At 46.7% G+C, this 15,646-nt stretch overlaps 1 long non-coding RNA gene across 1 annotated transcript; it reads right to left on the minus strand.

The window, feature by feature from the left end:
* Positions 1–547: 547 nt before the first annotated feature.
* LOC128339848 (uncharacterized) lies at positions 548–13,454 on the minus strand. Its single transcript, XR_008313258.1, has 2 exons — positions 13,337–13,454; positions 548–1,069 (listed from the first exon to the last, which is right to left on the minus strand). It is a non-coding gene; the product is annotated as an uncharacterized LOC128339848 (long non-coding RNA).
* Between the last annotated feature and the right edge of the window lie 2,192 nt (positions 13,455–15,646).

The following is a 15,646-nucleotide window of genomic DNA, read 5'->3' on the forward strand; positions in this document are numbered from 1 at the left end:
AGGGAACTCGAAACCTTCTGCTCTTCCCAGAGCAGCTCCATCCCCAGAGGGGAATATTTTACAGTGCTCGCATGTGGTCTCCCATTCAAATGCAAACAGGGCGGACCCAGCTTAGTTAATGGGACAAGTCATGCTTGCGATCACAAGACCAGCTCTCCTTTCCCAGGGGACCCAAAAGGCCAGTGCTCCCGGACCCCCATCTCCAGGGGGACCCTGCCACACCTCCACCTGCCTGCCACCCATTTGCATCCCTGTATCATCTGCTTTTACAATGCTGCTGCTGATCTCTGCTGTCGCAGCAATCCCATGCTTCCTTAACTCAGCTGTGGCGCTTGCTGCTCCCCTGCACATTCTTCTCATGCGCTGAGCTGCACCATCCAGTTGCTAGCAGCTCCACTAGGGTCTCTGCCTCATGCTCTGCAGCACTGCCTCAGGACTATGTGTGACTGCAGCCCAGCCCTCTCGTCAGTCCAGACACTCCCTGCCTGTCCTCTCCCTCCTGTCTCAGCAGTTTCTTTTTAAATTAACCAAGTTAGTTCCATCCAAATTAAATCCAAAGAACTTTATTAATCTGCTATAGTGGCCAGTGTACTCACATAGTAAGTATCTCCTATTGAACTCAGTAGGGCTTACTTTTGAATAAATGCATTCAAAATCAGGCACTAAATGTGTTTGGGGAAGGAATTCTCATAAATAAGCCTTAGTTTTCAGTAGAATCTATTTCCCAGTCAAGCCCCGATCCTATCCACAGTTGTTTGGAAAGACGTGCTATTGAAACCAGTGGAACTTGTTAGGAAGTAGATGGTTTTAGGAAGAGATGGAATTGCTTATTCTTAGGATGGCTCAGCTGTCTTTATTTTCACCACTACCACCCTCTTCCAGGTGCCTCTCCTGCTGCTCCTCAATCAAATTTTGTTACTGGTTTGAGCATGAGTGGCCAGCACCGGCTCAGCTACATATAGGAATGTACATTTCTCATTTTTAAAAGGACAGTTCTCTCTTCTCTTATTTCGGGTTTCTCCATATAGCTTCTCTCCTCTTCTCTTTTTGTGTATGTTGGGGTTTCAACCTAAAAAAAGAAAGAAAGAAAGAAAGATTAAGGAATAGAGAACTACAACACTTGGTTTCAAACTTTTACAGTTGGAAAGACTTTATATGAATACATTATTTGACAGGGTCAATAATTTAGACCTCTAGCCTTACAGTGATGCAGAAGCAAGTCCTACTAATTTCAAGGGAACATACTGTATTTCCAGATAAGACTGCAATTGTGACCCATTACAATTAACAGGTGTTTCACCATTGACTTCAATGGGAGCTACTAGATTGTCTTTTTAAGAGATTCAACCCCAAATGGGGTGCTCTAAAAAAACACACCCCACTATGGAAAGCTTCACCTACTGAGGCAAACCTACAGACCTCTCTGCACGGGGGAAGTGACATCAGATGTGGTTCAACTACACTGAGAGATGATGCTTCCATGTGGCAATTTGCATGAGTGGCAGAGCCTTTAAAAAAACAAAACACACACACACAAAAAACACCCACCATTTTAAATCACCCCTCAAAAGCAGTGCACAAGAGCGTTGACAAAAGATGACATACAAATGTCAGGGGCATAGCTATAATTAAATAAAGAACACATGTTTAATCAGTATGGCTTTTGTAATCAACCCATGCTCTTATGCTGGAACTTCATCTAGAACTCTGTGGATAAATAGTTCGGCAAGGTGGCAGCGTACCTTGTCTCCCTGACTTGGAGTGACCAGAAGTGCTGTGTGTCTGCACATCACAGGCGGGCCTGTGTGGGTCATGTGGGCGAGTGATGTTCGCGTGCCCACCCACGACGCATGCGCACACCGCACTGCTGGTCACTTCTGGTCAGGGAGACAATGGGGCGGCAAGGAGAAGGAGGTATGCTGTCGCCCCGCCGAACTATTTATCCACAGAGTGCTGGAGGGGGAAGCGTGTGGGGGGGGAGTGCACCCTCCCCCATCCTTAAAGCCACCCCACCCCCATGTTCCGAACCTGTTCGGCGTTCTAAGAATAGAACGCCAAACAGGTTCATCCACATCCCTAGTGTATAATGGAAATATGCAGTTCAACAAGACTTTTTTTGACTTCATCACTTGGGTTTGGGAAATAAAAACAGACTAAATGCAGAAATCACTTTGCTATAGCATGAAGGCAATTTTTCTGCACATGCAAATACACAGACTGAGTGGGGCTGGATTGCAGACACAAAAACTGGCAGTGCTACTGCTAACTGCCCCTTGCTGCAAAAAAGAAACAAACAAAAAAACAACAACCGCAAATCCCAAACAGCACACCCCTGCAAGCAAGGGGTTTCTCTTTCTGAAGCCAAAAAACCAAAGTGCCTTTTTCAGAGACCTCTTTCCCCTTAGATCAAAGCCCAGCCTGGGTTTTTGTTCCAGCTGATGGTGGTGCGACATCATTCGCTGGCCATTTTTTAAAGACCAGAACTCATCAAAACCTCAGAGCTATTTTGCACATTCAAAGGACACGTTTACAGCATTATCATCACACCTAAATGAATTAAGCAGTTTACAAATGTGTGAAATAAATAAATATCAAATAATACAGTCCTAACAAGGCTCTGTGGTCACCAGGAGTAGACACCGACTCAACGGCACACTTTAGCTTTCACACAGCTTCTAGCCCCAAAAAGCTCAAGCCCACCATAAGGAAAGGAGTATAAAGAGAGCCAACAAAAAGCAGCAATAAGTATTCTGTATTTTAAAAAAACCTAACAATTGCTAAGATTGTTAAAATGATTCTGTTCTAAGACTCAATGGCTCAAATTCTGCACTGGATGACACGAATGGATCAGCATCATCCTTGCGGCTGTGTGCATCTCAAACAGTACCCATGGTGTTGAGGAACAGCCCTGTTTGTTTATTTTGACATATACAACATCCTCTTCCTCCAGAAAGCCCAGAACAGTATACATGGTTATGTTTATCATCACAACAATCCTGATGTAGGTTAGACTGAGAGAGAAGTGACTGGACCAGAGTCACCAAGTGAGTTTCATGCCTGAATGGGGATTTGAACTCAGGTCTTCCTGGTCCTAGTCCAACACTCTATCTATTACACCATGTAATTTCACAATTGCAGTTGCATGATGCTACATCCATTATTTCCAATTTTGCCCTTTTAAGTAGCAGAAGAACAGGGCTGCTCCATAACACCACAGGTTATGTTCGAGACGCACACAGCAGCGTGGGTACTGAACCGTCCTTGTTACCCTGTGCAGAATGTGAGTCAGTATAAAAAAATTATTAAAACAAAAAGAAATAAATTGTTAGCTTTCAAAACCTTGTAGAAGAGTCATATTGTAAGGAAACACAGGCATATCTTTTAATATCTGAAATGGAGGAGCAGCAGAAAGTTCTAAGAGACCAAGCATAAACATCTTGGCACAGATTGCAGATTTTAGTATAGAATGTAACTGTCAAAATGGATCAAAAAAAGAATTTAGAAGAGAGAAACTCCAGGCAACAGACAGAACAAAAGGTTCTCAATGCAGTTTACATATCCGAAGGTATGAGAAAATGGTTCCCTCCCAGTCCACAAAGGGCTCACAATCTACCTACCTACTTACACAGACAGACAGACAACACCAGCAACCGCCACTGGAGAGATAATATGCTGGGCTGTATTAAGACAGTTACTCTCCCCCAGCTAAATTCAAGAGAGCCATCACTTTCACTTTTTAAAAAAGGTGTTTCTTGCCCAGTTACCAAGGGTGTACCCCTGCTTAATTTATTTTCACAACAACCCGGCAAGATGAGGCTATTCCACGTGTTGCCTTCTCCAACACGAGGAATAATCTTTACAATGGAAACAGTATGTTTTGTTATCTCTGTCTGTTTAGCTTTATGTTTTGATTTGGGCCTACTGTTTGGTTTAAATATTGTTTGCTATATGGACATAGACCCACCCAGGTCATGGAAAGGAAATCAAAACAGGTTAAAATATCAAAGTATTTTGGAACAATGGGCTATTTTTTTAAAAAAAAAATTAAGACACAAAGGAAGAGGTGTTGGACCTCTTCAAGGTTGAGCTTTCTTCTTGATAGAATCAGAAGACAAATGGGTCTCTCTCTTTTTTTGCAACCATCTGCGCAGGTTAGGGAATTGATATATCCAGCAGCTTCCTGATCCATGTTGGTACACACAGCCAACCCCACCTCCCACTTCAATTAAAAAAACAAACTCTCCTCCACAGCCCCAGCAACAAGAGGATAGTGAAGGAGTTACTTGCCAAGGGAGACTCACTGCAAACTTTCCTTCCCAGGAATAAAAAGACCCACTAATGTCAAAGGATAAACAGGTTTATTTATAGCACCCGGCTTGATCCAGACTTGTGGAAGCAACATGGCTCTCCACCATTTGTCCAACATTGGATCTCAGCTTGAGCTTTGCAGAAGACCCAGTCTTTCCCAAACTCTTCATGCTCCAAAACATGAGGTTAAGGAGAAGATTTAGGAAGGGTATGGGGAGAGGCTGCCTGCATATTGCTGCAGCAGCAAATGGATGCATCTCCCTCCCTTCTCCATTTGTAACCAATGTGTTCTGCTTGGAAATAATTAAAACCAAATAGAGCTTAAAAGTACTTAACTAGATGGATCCTGGTCAGCATCACTGAGCCGCTCCTGGAAGGCCCAGGGCCTTCAGACAGACCTACTGCTCATCCTTGAGACTACCTCTGTGTCCATAGCCTTTGTGAGGCGTTAGCCGAAGGACTCTCCCATAGCCCACCAACACAGGAGGAGGCCCATGGAGTCTAGTTTGCCAAGGGCCCCCAATACCTGAAGCCAGGTATCAACATGTGAGTGATTGTACCTGTGTACAGGTGAAGGATGCTGGACTAGTTAGGCCTTTGGCCTGATCCAGCAGGACTGTTCTTACATTCTCAGATCTACACCTGTGTACACTGTACACTCATTGTACGAGTGCTGAACATAACATGTGAATGGGCCTAGTTGTCACTGTTTTCTATATGATAAAATAAATGAGCTGTGTTGTAGCTTCATACAGTGGAGAGGGGATAAATTCAGTCTCAGGCACTATAGTCTCCAGCGCCACTCAAGGACACCTCAATGGTGTCCTTGATTGCACCATAAACGGTACTTAATTTTTTCCCATATGTGCATGCTGCCAATCATTCCTTGAGGGAAAGTAAAATGTCTTATTTAGGGATAATGGCCAACATGCTGACTAATGTTGTGTGTGTGTTGTGTGCAGCCAAAGGAAGAACACAGGTAGTAAATCCATAAATCCAATAAATAGAGTAAAGAGTTTCCTGGCACTTTAAAGGCACAGAAATTCACTGTGGCAGAATAAACCAGTTAGCTCTTAAAATAACTCAATAACTTTTGTTGGTTTTGCTTCAGGATTCAAACATAGCTCCTGCAATGATCAAAAGTGGGTAGGGATGTGCACAAATATTTTGGCAGGGCAGGAAGCGGCACCTTTAAGCATGAGTAAAGCAAGTCCCCGCTGCTTTTCTAGGCACGATGCTGCGGTGCTCAGAAGCCAGTACACGGCCTCAGGGCTTCACCAGCAGGATGCACATGGCCTCCACACATGTGCAGCGGCCATGAGCATGGCCAGCATGGTGTTGCTGACCACACAATTGACCTCCAGGCATATACGGTGGCCATGTGCGTCCCGCCAAAGTGCACAGACTGCTGGGTGAAGCCCCACAGCCACGTATGGACTTCTGAGCGGTGCAGCAGCAGAACAGCAGGTAAGGTCCTGCTTTACCCATGGTTAAAAGGTACTACTCCCCATCCTGCCGACCGATTCAGCAGGCTGTAACAAACTGATTCAGCATGCCTCTACTGGATGCACCCAATCAATTTGTGCACATCCCTAAAAACGGGGGAGGAGATACAAAACCCCTCCTCTAGCTGTGAGAAGTCCATCCACTTTTTAATATGAGCAGATTCACCCAAGGGAATATTCTGGGAGAGTAAAGCGTAAAACCCCTCCCTACGAGAAAGGCTTGAGCAGTCTTAGGCCTTCAGAAGTGTGTGACTAGGGCAGGACCCAATAAGGAGCGAAACTCTATAACAACAACAAGGATTTATTAATAATAAGATAAGGAAAACTATAGAGGCATCCACAATCAGAGCTTCCATTCAAGTTAAGTCTCCGCTTTCCTTACAGGAGTTGCTAGTCCAACCTCACTCCAAGGCCTCGAGGGAAGAACTGAATTCTAGCACACCCCTCCCCTGCCACTCTATGGGCTGTTGTAAACCCTGCCCCTCGCTCTGGATTGGGCCACCGGGATTTGATTCTCTGGGGCTTTCTTCCTTGTTTGGAGAAGCCGACCCTCCAAGCAGTTACTCTTGTTGAGGCCTAGTTCTCCCTCAAGCTTGGCTTTCTGCAATTTGTCAGTATCAAGAATAAATATTTGAAAGGTAAAACAGCACCACTAAATTACAAATTTATAATTTATAATAATATACCACTGTCACAGGAACTCAGAGATGACAAAACAAGAGATAGAGAAAAGCAAGTTATGAGCTAGGCAAAGTTAAATTCTTTCTAATCCCATTGAGGACAGAGTTAATAATTAACACCCACCCCATATAAATAATTTGGATCTAAAATTGCTTACATTTGGCTCAGTCATGCCCTTTCCATGTCAAATTAACAACATGCAATACACTGTCACATCACCATTCATGTTGATATTGCTATCAGAATCTGGAACCATCAGTTACCCGCTGTGACGTGTTTAATGAATTCTTTGTGGGGAAATAGATTCCGTCTCCACAATTACCTCAGTGTCTGATGTGAAGGTGTCCAGCGACTCCTCTTGTGTGGTTAAGTTGGATCAGTTCCAGTTTGTGACTCCTGAGGATGTGGACAAGCTGATTGGAATGGTGCGTCCTACTACCTGTTCTCTTGACCCTTGTCCGAAATGGCTCATACTATCTAGCAGGGAGGCTGTTGTAGAGGGCCTGGTAGAGATTATAAATGCTTCTCTGAGGGAGGGCAGGATGCCTCCCTGTCTTAAGAAGGCAATAATTAAACCTCTTCTAAAGAAGCCGCGTTGGATCCCTCAGAGTTAAGCATTTATAGGCCTGTCTCCAACCTTCTGTGGCTGGGAAAGGTAATTGAGAGGATGGTGACCTCTCAGCTCCAGACTGTATTGGAGGAAACTGATTATCTAGACCCATTTCAAATTGGCTTTTGGGTGGGCTATAGGGCGGAGACTGCCATGGTTTTCCTGATGGATGATCTCCAATTGGCAATTGACAGAGGAAGTGTGACTCTGTCGGTCCTTAATTGCCTTCTTAAGACAAGGAGGCATCCTGCCCTCCCTCAGAGAAGCATTTATAATCTCTACCAGGCCCTCTACAACAGCCTCCCTGCCAGATAGTCCCCAGCAAGGGACTTTGTGATATTGCCAGAAATGCTGCAGTTTGGAACAGTGCATGAAAAGCTAATCCACAATAGACCCATTCACACATTATGTTCAACACTCGTACAACAAGTGTACTGTGTACACAAGTACAGATCTGTACATAGATAAAGCCATTCACATGTTATGCTGAACAGGTACAGCAGCACACTTCCTATCTGCACCATGCATTTGAGGGGCCTGTACCCAGTTTCACTTTTAAAATGAACACAAGTACAGTCATTCACACAAACCTGAACAACCCAATGTCTGAATCAGGCATTCGGAAAATGATTTCTGCCTGGGTGGTGTACAAGCAACTCTCTGTGTGTAACTGTAGGGTAACTATAAGCCAGATACAGAAGGGATCGTGGGTGCTGGCCAGTGTTCCCTCTAACAGTGATCCCCAGATGTTGTTGACTACAACTCCCATAATCCCCAAGCAAAAGCCATTGCAGCCAGGGATTCTGGGGATTGTAGTCAACAACGTCTGGGAATCTCCATTAGAGGGGACACTGCTGCTGGCCCTATAGGTTTCATTAGACACTAGAGTACTACAGATGTATATCCTTTCCAAGGTCAAGAAGGATATTGTACTTCAGGATCTTCAGATCTTCAGGATCTGACACAGACAAACTTGCATTTGCATTGGCAACAAGGATATTTGACATGAACATCAGGTCAACAAAATATCTGCTTTCCCGAATACGACTCAGAGCAGTTTAGAAGTCTAATGAAAATGCCAAGTGGGGGAAAATTTCCAAGGGACAAAAGCACAGGTTTTAACACTAAACAAGTAACTGGCATACAATGGCGACATCTGGCGGGAGGAAAGAGAACAGATACATGGCGGTTTCAAGCACTGACGCTCAAGTGCTTGTAGAAGCTGTGGAACCGAAGACACTTTTCTTCACGTGACTTAACTTCCTGAAAGTGTTGCATTTCTCAGGGGTGTAGGAAGGACGTTGGAGTGGGCCCTGGGACCAAAAGTGGAGATGGGCTCCCGCCCTATCTTCTTCTTCAGAGAGGTGTGAGGGAGAGAGCCAATAGCAAGCTGTCACCCAGCCAATGGGCCCCACTCCCCCAGGGGACCAGGAGCACCCCCCCCATTTAGTTGTAGCTATGCCCATGGGGCATTTTCAGACAGCAGGCTTTACTGAGGGGTTACTGCAAGGCTTTACTGAGAATTTGAATTTGCCCCTCCCAAAAAACCAACACAAAAAGTGGATTTTTTTAAAAAAAAAATAGGGCTATGTTCTGATGCCCAATGAAAAATCAAAATCATGTGTGGAGTGCTTCCCAATAGCTCACAGGGACTTCAGTAAATCTAGCCGATATGTGAATGCACACCCTCCATTCCGGAGGAGAAGCGAGCTAAAAGTCCCATCTGAAATGTTCCTGGTGTTTCTCCTGCACTTATTTAAAGAAAAGGCAATCGCCAGCTGAAATGGAAAGACAATCCTTGCTTCTGTCGCATGGATTTCAATGTTAGAAGCATTGATGCTCTAGATAAAATTGAAGTGTGTATATACATTGCATTGTACATTACATAAAAGTGTGACACTCCACTTTTAAAAACTTTAATATGGTATTAAGGTTTTGCTCACTGCAGCGCTAAAGGTCAGCTCAAACTTTACTTCCCCACTCATCTGCACATTTAAAAACTCACACGTGACCTACTCCTGTGAGCAGTGCAAATTAGCACAAGGTGGTGGGGGCGGGGCGGGGCGGCCACAGAGCAGTTTCTATAAACAGGAAGCACTCTGACGCTCAATCTTTGTGATCAGGCATTTCTGATTTCAACATTCTGTGACTCCTCTCTTCGGATACCTCCACCAAGGGGGCGGGGTAATAATCAGTGGCAAAGCACCTTCTTTGTATGTAGAAGGCCCCCAGTTTAATCCATGGCATCCACAGGTAGGCCTAGGAGCAATCCCCATTTGAAACCTTGGATAGCTTTTGCCAGTCAGAGCAGACGAGGTGGAACTAGATGGACCAAGAGTCTGGCTCAAAAGAACGCAGCTTCATGTACTGATATGTATGGTTCACACAACCAGAACACTTACGGAATCTGCCCTTTCCTTAGCAGCACAAACCAATGAACACTGGGCATGAGCCCAGGGGCGTAGCTAGCCCGTCGGCTGCCTGTGTGCGGCCGTGGCGGGCGCCCCGATAACCCCGCCCCCTGCGTCTGACGTCAGACGCAGAGGATAGCCATGCCTGACGTCAGACGCAGGGGATAGCCCTTCGGCAGTTAAACAAAGGCTGGTGCCCAGGAGCGGCTCTTCCCTGCAGGAAAGAGACGCTTCTGGGCTGCGTTGCGAACACAGCACCAGTCTTAGCTCCTGAAGGGGCCGGGTGGCAGGGAAGGGGCCTTTGCAGGGAAGAGCTGCTCCTGGCTGGCACTGCGAACGCAGCACCAGCCTTTGTTTAGCTCTCGAAGGGGCCGTGCGGCCCCTGCTCGGGAGCTAAACTCCCACCCCCACTTCTGACGTCAGATGCAGGGGGCGTGTCAGGGCTGTGAATGGCGGCTCCTGATTGGGCACGGCCCGGGTTATTTGAACCCGTTCGCCCAATTATAGCTACGCCCCTGCATGAGCCCCTTTGAACATAGACTTGTTTCTGAGTAAACAAGCATGACATTCTAGTGAGTGAGTGAGAGAGAGAAATATTCTTAGGTTAATTTGTTTTAATTTGTTTGGAAGCCACATTCTCTGCCAAATGGCCTTCAAAGTTGTTGGCGTTCCAGTGCATCGTTCTTTTACACCAACTGTCATAATGACCACTAGGGACATTGGGAGTAGAGACAGTGAGTCAGGGTCTCCCTTGCTTTTCTACCTCTCTCTACATCTGATATGACTCTTCAGGTATTTCCTGTGCTGAATCAGAATTCCCTTCCTTTCCTCTTAGAGAGCAGATGGAGATCTCTCTCGCGCTCTCTCTCTCTCTCTCCCCCCCCCCACCTATTCATTGAGGCAAGTCTCACGATCAGTGAGACTCGCCGTAAGGAAGTTAGTGGGGAGAGCAGGCCTAGCCCACTGTCCCAGCAGACGATCAGTCCTGCAACCCTAGGCGGCCGGATTGGCCACCCACATGACTGCCAGCTTAGTCACAGAGCTGGTGGGGTCTGCAGGGATTGGGGGCCACATGGCCCCCAGAAGTTCCAGGATGCACGTGAACATTTGGGGCATCCTGGAGAGACCCCCCGAGCCCAGGAGCTGCTTGCCGCCTCCCAATTGGTGGTCTCCTTTAGGGGTATGCCCAAATGTTCTTCGGTGCCGGTGGGGGTAGTTCTTTAAGGGCAGGGGAGGGCGCACTCACCCCTCCCAGCGCATTTCCCCCACCGGTGCTCCGTTAATTTTAAGCCCCTCAGGGCGGCAGTGTTCCTCCCTGCCGCCCCGTTTCCCCCATCGGCCGGAAGAAGCAAGCGTGTGTGCACCTGTTGCTTGCACGCACGTGAGCGACTGGTGCACACGCGCTTGCTACTTCCGGCCTCTTCCGGCTGATGGGGGAAACGGGGCAGCAGAGAGGAACGCTGCTGCCCCGAGGGGCTTAAAAACAACGGAGCGTCGGTGGGGGAAATGCAGCGGGAGGAGTGAGTGCACCCTCCCCCACCCTTAAAGAACTACCCCCGCCGGCGCCGAAGCACCGCAACAGCCCTTGGAGCCGAAACGTTTCGGAGGCCTTTATAATGGCTTCCCAAACGTTTCAGGCACATTCCTAGTCTCCTTTTGTGTTGCTGCAGTGTGGAGCCGTGCTGTGGCAATACACAATCAAATAAACAGGGTTAGCGGAGCACTCACTCCACTAACCCCGTTTAAGGGGACAGCTGCAGAAGCAGGTCACCCACTCTGGAGAAACCAGGCTCGCCTGTGAGCCCGGTGGTTCTCACGCTTGGCTGAAATCGGGCTAGGCTCCCTTAGCCCAATTTTGGCCAATTGTGAGAATTGCCTCATTATGTAGTTCTTTAGATTAAGGATTAGGTCTTTCCTATCCAAAGGTGTTCTTCACCAGTAAATCTGCTTGATAATTTTTTCTACAAGACTGCAACATAGCTGCAACAACTAAACTCCGCATTCTACTCCTTAACTGGAGTGGGTGGCTTCTTTAGTGCTCTGCTAATTAAACTGGGGGATAAAAATTACAACCCCCAACAAAAGTGGCATACAATAAAAAAACAAATCGCAGCAATACATTAAAAGTTAGTAACAATCCCTCCAAAACATGATTACTAGATTAAAGCAGCAACACGTTAAAACATCACACAGCACAGCCATTAGTTAAAGGGAAACACCTTTACAAAACAAAAGGGTTTTCACCTACCATAGGAAGGAAGGAGGGAGGGAATCAGGCATCTCTCCTGAGTAAATTCATTCTATATACACTGGGTACCCCAACTGAGAAAACCTGGTCCCCATTCTCACCAACCTCTCCCAAACAATGAGATGAAGCAATGAGATGAAATGCACCATCTTCATCTCCTTCTCCATGGGGACCACTGCCTCTGTCAATTTTCTACCTGCTATGCAAGGCCCAGAGCCTTGGATTTCTACCTGCTATTCCAAGGCCCAGAGCCTCTGTTTTGGGTGAAGGGGGAAACCCACCGTGACAGCAGTTAAACAGCATTAAAAAATTACAACTATCCCATGGCTTCAGCCCAATCTTCTCAACATCATCCGAGACAACCAGATCCGGAGGTTAAAGGGAGAGGTGCGCCTAGGTAATTTTGGAGCCTGAACCTAAAGGCCTTTGGACACGCTGCCCCCCACTGCAAGTTAAGCATCATCCCCCCTACACACACACCATGAGATAAGAATATAAAACAGGTGTATTTATGCAAATAGGCATTAGCAGAAACATTTCAATAGTAACTTGACATATTCTCATCTCACATATTTCTTTCCCCACTCCCCGCTCACTCGAAAGCACCCGGCCCAAGTCATAATCACACTGGGTTGCCTGGTGCAGTGCAGGCCAGCAGCAACCACACCACCCAGGACAGACTAAAGAGGATGTGGGGGGCCCCCAGGGAGTGTGGAGGCCCTGGACTTTGGTCCCAAAGTCCAGGGGTAAGTGTGCCTCTGGTCAAAGAGACTATACTATATGGCAGGGTTGCAAAACTTCAGGTCTCCTGCAACTGTTGGACTCGATTACAAGTCCCATCATCCCCAAAATTGGCCACTGTGGCCAGGGACGGTGGGAGTCCCACACAGCTGGAGGTCCAAAGTTATCCATCCCTGCGATATGGCAAGCTGCAGCTACCAAACTCACGCTGTGAACGGGACAGGAGCTCTGCAGTCCTTGGCACCTGGTCACCCACCTAGCCATGCCTTTGCCAGCATGACAGTACATTTGCAGAGGAGCAGCGGCAGCAGGGGAAGCATGCCTTCATCTCCCGATTGTGTGGCTTCCAGCGGCATCTGGTGGGCCACTGTGTGAAATAGGATGCTGGACTAGATGGGCATTCTTGGGCCTGATCCAGCAGGGCTGTTCTTATCGTCTTCCTACGGTTAGCATTCAGTTACTGACCATAGCAAGATTTCAAACTCTTGTGTGTGAGGTTTGGCCGGCGGTCTGAGTTCTCAGAGATCAAAAACATGTTCCTATGCTCAAAAACCTGTTTTGATAAATCCAACAATCCTTGAATAAATGTTTTGCTTGGGAATCATCCATAGCCCATCCCAAACCATGTTGCAATCTTATGCAAACATCTCCCCTCTCGCTGAGCTCCTGGAATGCTTCCCTTTCCAAGAGCATGTGCGCATGTTGCTATGCCAACAAGGGCTCTTCTTCCAGGCAACCGTGTTTGTTTCAGTCTAACTTTACAACAGGTCAGCAGCACTGAAAGGAAACAGATGTTCCCCTGTCTTAAACAAAGACACTGGCCTTAAATTACCTTCCAACTTTGGTCCCAATTCAAAACTACGTCTCAGCATGACAGCTCGTTGTTTTCATCACGATGTACCAATGTTACAGCTGTTTGCAAACAGACATGCTCTTTGACTTCAACAGGCAACCCACAAGTGCTGACAGGATCAGAGCCTGAAGCAGCTACTATGCTCTCCTGTCTTACAGCTTTGTGAGGAAAAACAAGCAAACATATTATGTGCCACCCTTTAAAGCTGTGAAGCTGTTTCAGTCTCTCAGTGACTCCTAGTCTGAGAGCTATAGGCCACCTCCAGCCTCAGAGGCAGGATGTCTTTGAATACCAGTTGCAAGGGAGCAACGAGAGGAGAGGGGATATGCCCTCACCTCTTGCCCGTGGGCTTCTCAGAGGGAAACAGGATGCTGGATTAGATGGGCCTTGGGCCTGATCCAGCAGGGCTGTTCTTATGTCCAGTCCTGTTTCCCCTTCTGTCTTCTCTATCTCTGTGATCAAGTGAGGATGGTGCCTACCCAGACTTGCCTCTGCCTGAAAGAAAAATACTCAGATTTGCCTCTGCCTGAAAGCATGTCCTTCCTAATCCCAGATGTGAGGAAGCTAATGGTAATCCCTCAGTAAGAAGGAATAGACTCTCTAGTTAGAGGTGCACCTAGATAATTTTAGAGCCTGGACCGAAAGGCCTTTAGAACCCCACCCTGCAAATTAAGCATCATCATGCTCAGCCAAGCAACCATACCACCCAGGACAGACTAAAGAGGATTGGGGGGGGGGCTGTGGAGGCCCTGGACTTTGGCCCCAAAGTCCAGGGGTAAGAGCTCCTCTGTCTCTAGTACCTGCATGCTCCCAGGTACCCTTATTAGCAAGGCTTCATATGTCCCTCAGCACTGAGAACGGAGCACAACTGAGCCCCCTGCCTATCTCTGATGATGAAGCATGGCTCCCTTTTCAATGGCATTCTGTGCCATTGACAGCAATGATGCCCAGGTATTTAGGAGGTGATGCTTTCCTCATTACTCCATTTCTGAATGGAAGCTTTACTTACTTAATTTCTAGACATCAGATTGCTTTGGGAGCAAAAGGAGTAAGGTCAGTGGAAAAGGTGGCTGCCTGTGAGCATCTTTTACTATAATCAGGTAGTACAGAGGCTCCCAGCCTGTGGGGTTCCAGATGTACAATAAAATGTAGCTGGGAGTTGTAGCGTTCAGCAACATCTGGAGTAACACAGGTTGGGAAACCCGGAGCTGGTACAACAGTTATTGGTCAGGCTATTGCCAGGATCTGCAGGAGGTCATCATTCTAATGCTGAAAGACTTATACTGGCTTCCAAATTGCTTCTGGGTGCAATTCAAGGTGCTGGTGATCACCTTTAAAGTCCTTCAAGGTTTGGGCCCTAGGTACCTGAATGGTACCTGCTGCTCCAGAATGACTCTGGCTGCCTTACAAGAGTATGGGGGGGCGGGGGGGGGATTGTGGTGATTCCACAATCTATGTGGTGATTCCTCAAGTAGCAAGGTTGTCACGTATGCAAGGCAGGGCCTCTTCAGTGGTTTTCTATAGACTGTGGGACACTGTCCTGTGTCCTCCCAGCTGAGACCCATACTGATCCCTCTCTCCTAGCCTTCCACACTCAGCTGGAAATGATGTGGCTTACCCAAGCTTTGGGGGGTTGGGTAACAGGAACTGTGTGGTTAACTCACTGCTTTTTGCCATTACTGCAGACACTGATTTGACTTCAGATTTTCTTTTATGGTTGTTTTTTCCCCTATGTAATTTTCCCTATGTAAATTTTAATTTCCCCCTATTTTCCCCTATGTGGCCAGGAGATTGTTCTATGAAAGGCAGTATATTAAATGGAAAGAATAAATAAATGCATACACACAACAGCACATTTCAATGTGGAAAATGCTTCATAATTCTTTTGGCATATGTTTAGATGAGCTGGGTGTGAGTTGAGGCTGACAGGTAATGAGGGACCCAAGGCCCTGGAACTGGCTGAACATATTCCAACCTGCAGCCTCCTTACCTGCTCACGGAGCAAAGAGGCACCTTTCAAAAGTGGTGATTCTCTTTTTTGAGCAGCGGGAGAGCAACTGGCCCTACACAGCCCCAGCAATGCATCTCTCCAGTGGCTGTTGCTGGTGTCTATCTTATGGTTTTGGTTTGTTTGTTTGTTGTAAGATTGTGAGCCCTTTGGGGACAGGGAGCCTCTCTTTCTTTCTTTCTTTCTTTCTTTCTTTCTTTCTTTCTTTACCGCTTTGGGAACATTTGTTGAAAAGGTATATACATATAAATATAAACTTAAAATTAAATAAATTTAAATTT

The sequence above is a fragment of the Hemicordylus capensis genome, chromosome 1 (genome assembly GCF_027244095.1).
Source record: "Hemicordylus capensis ecotype Gifberg chromosome 1, rHemCap1.1.pri, whole genome shotgun sequence".
Classification (NCBI taxonomy): domain Eukaryota; kingdom Metazoa; phylum Chordata; class Lepidosauria; order Squamata; family Cordylidae; genus Hemicordylus; species Hemicordylus capensis.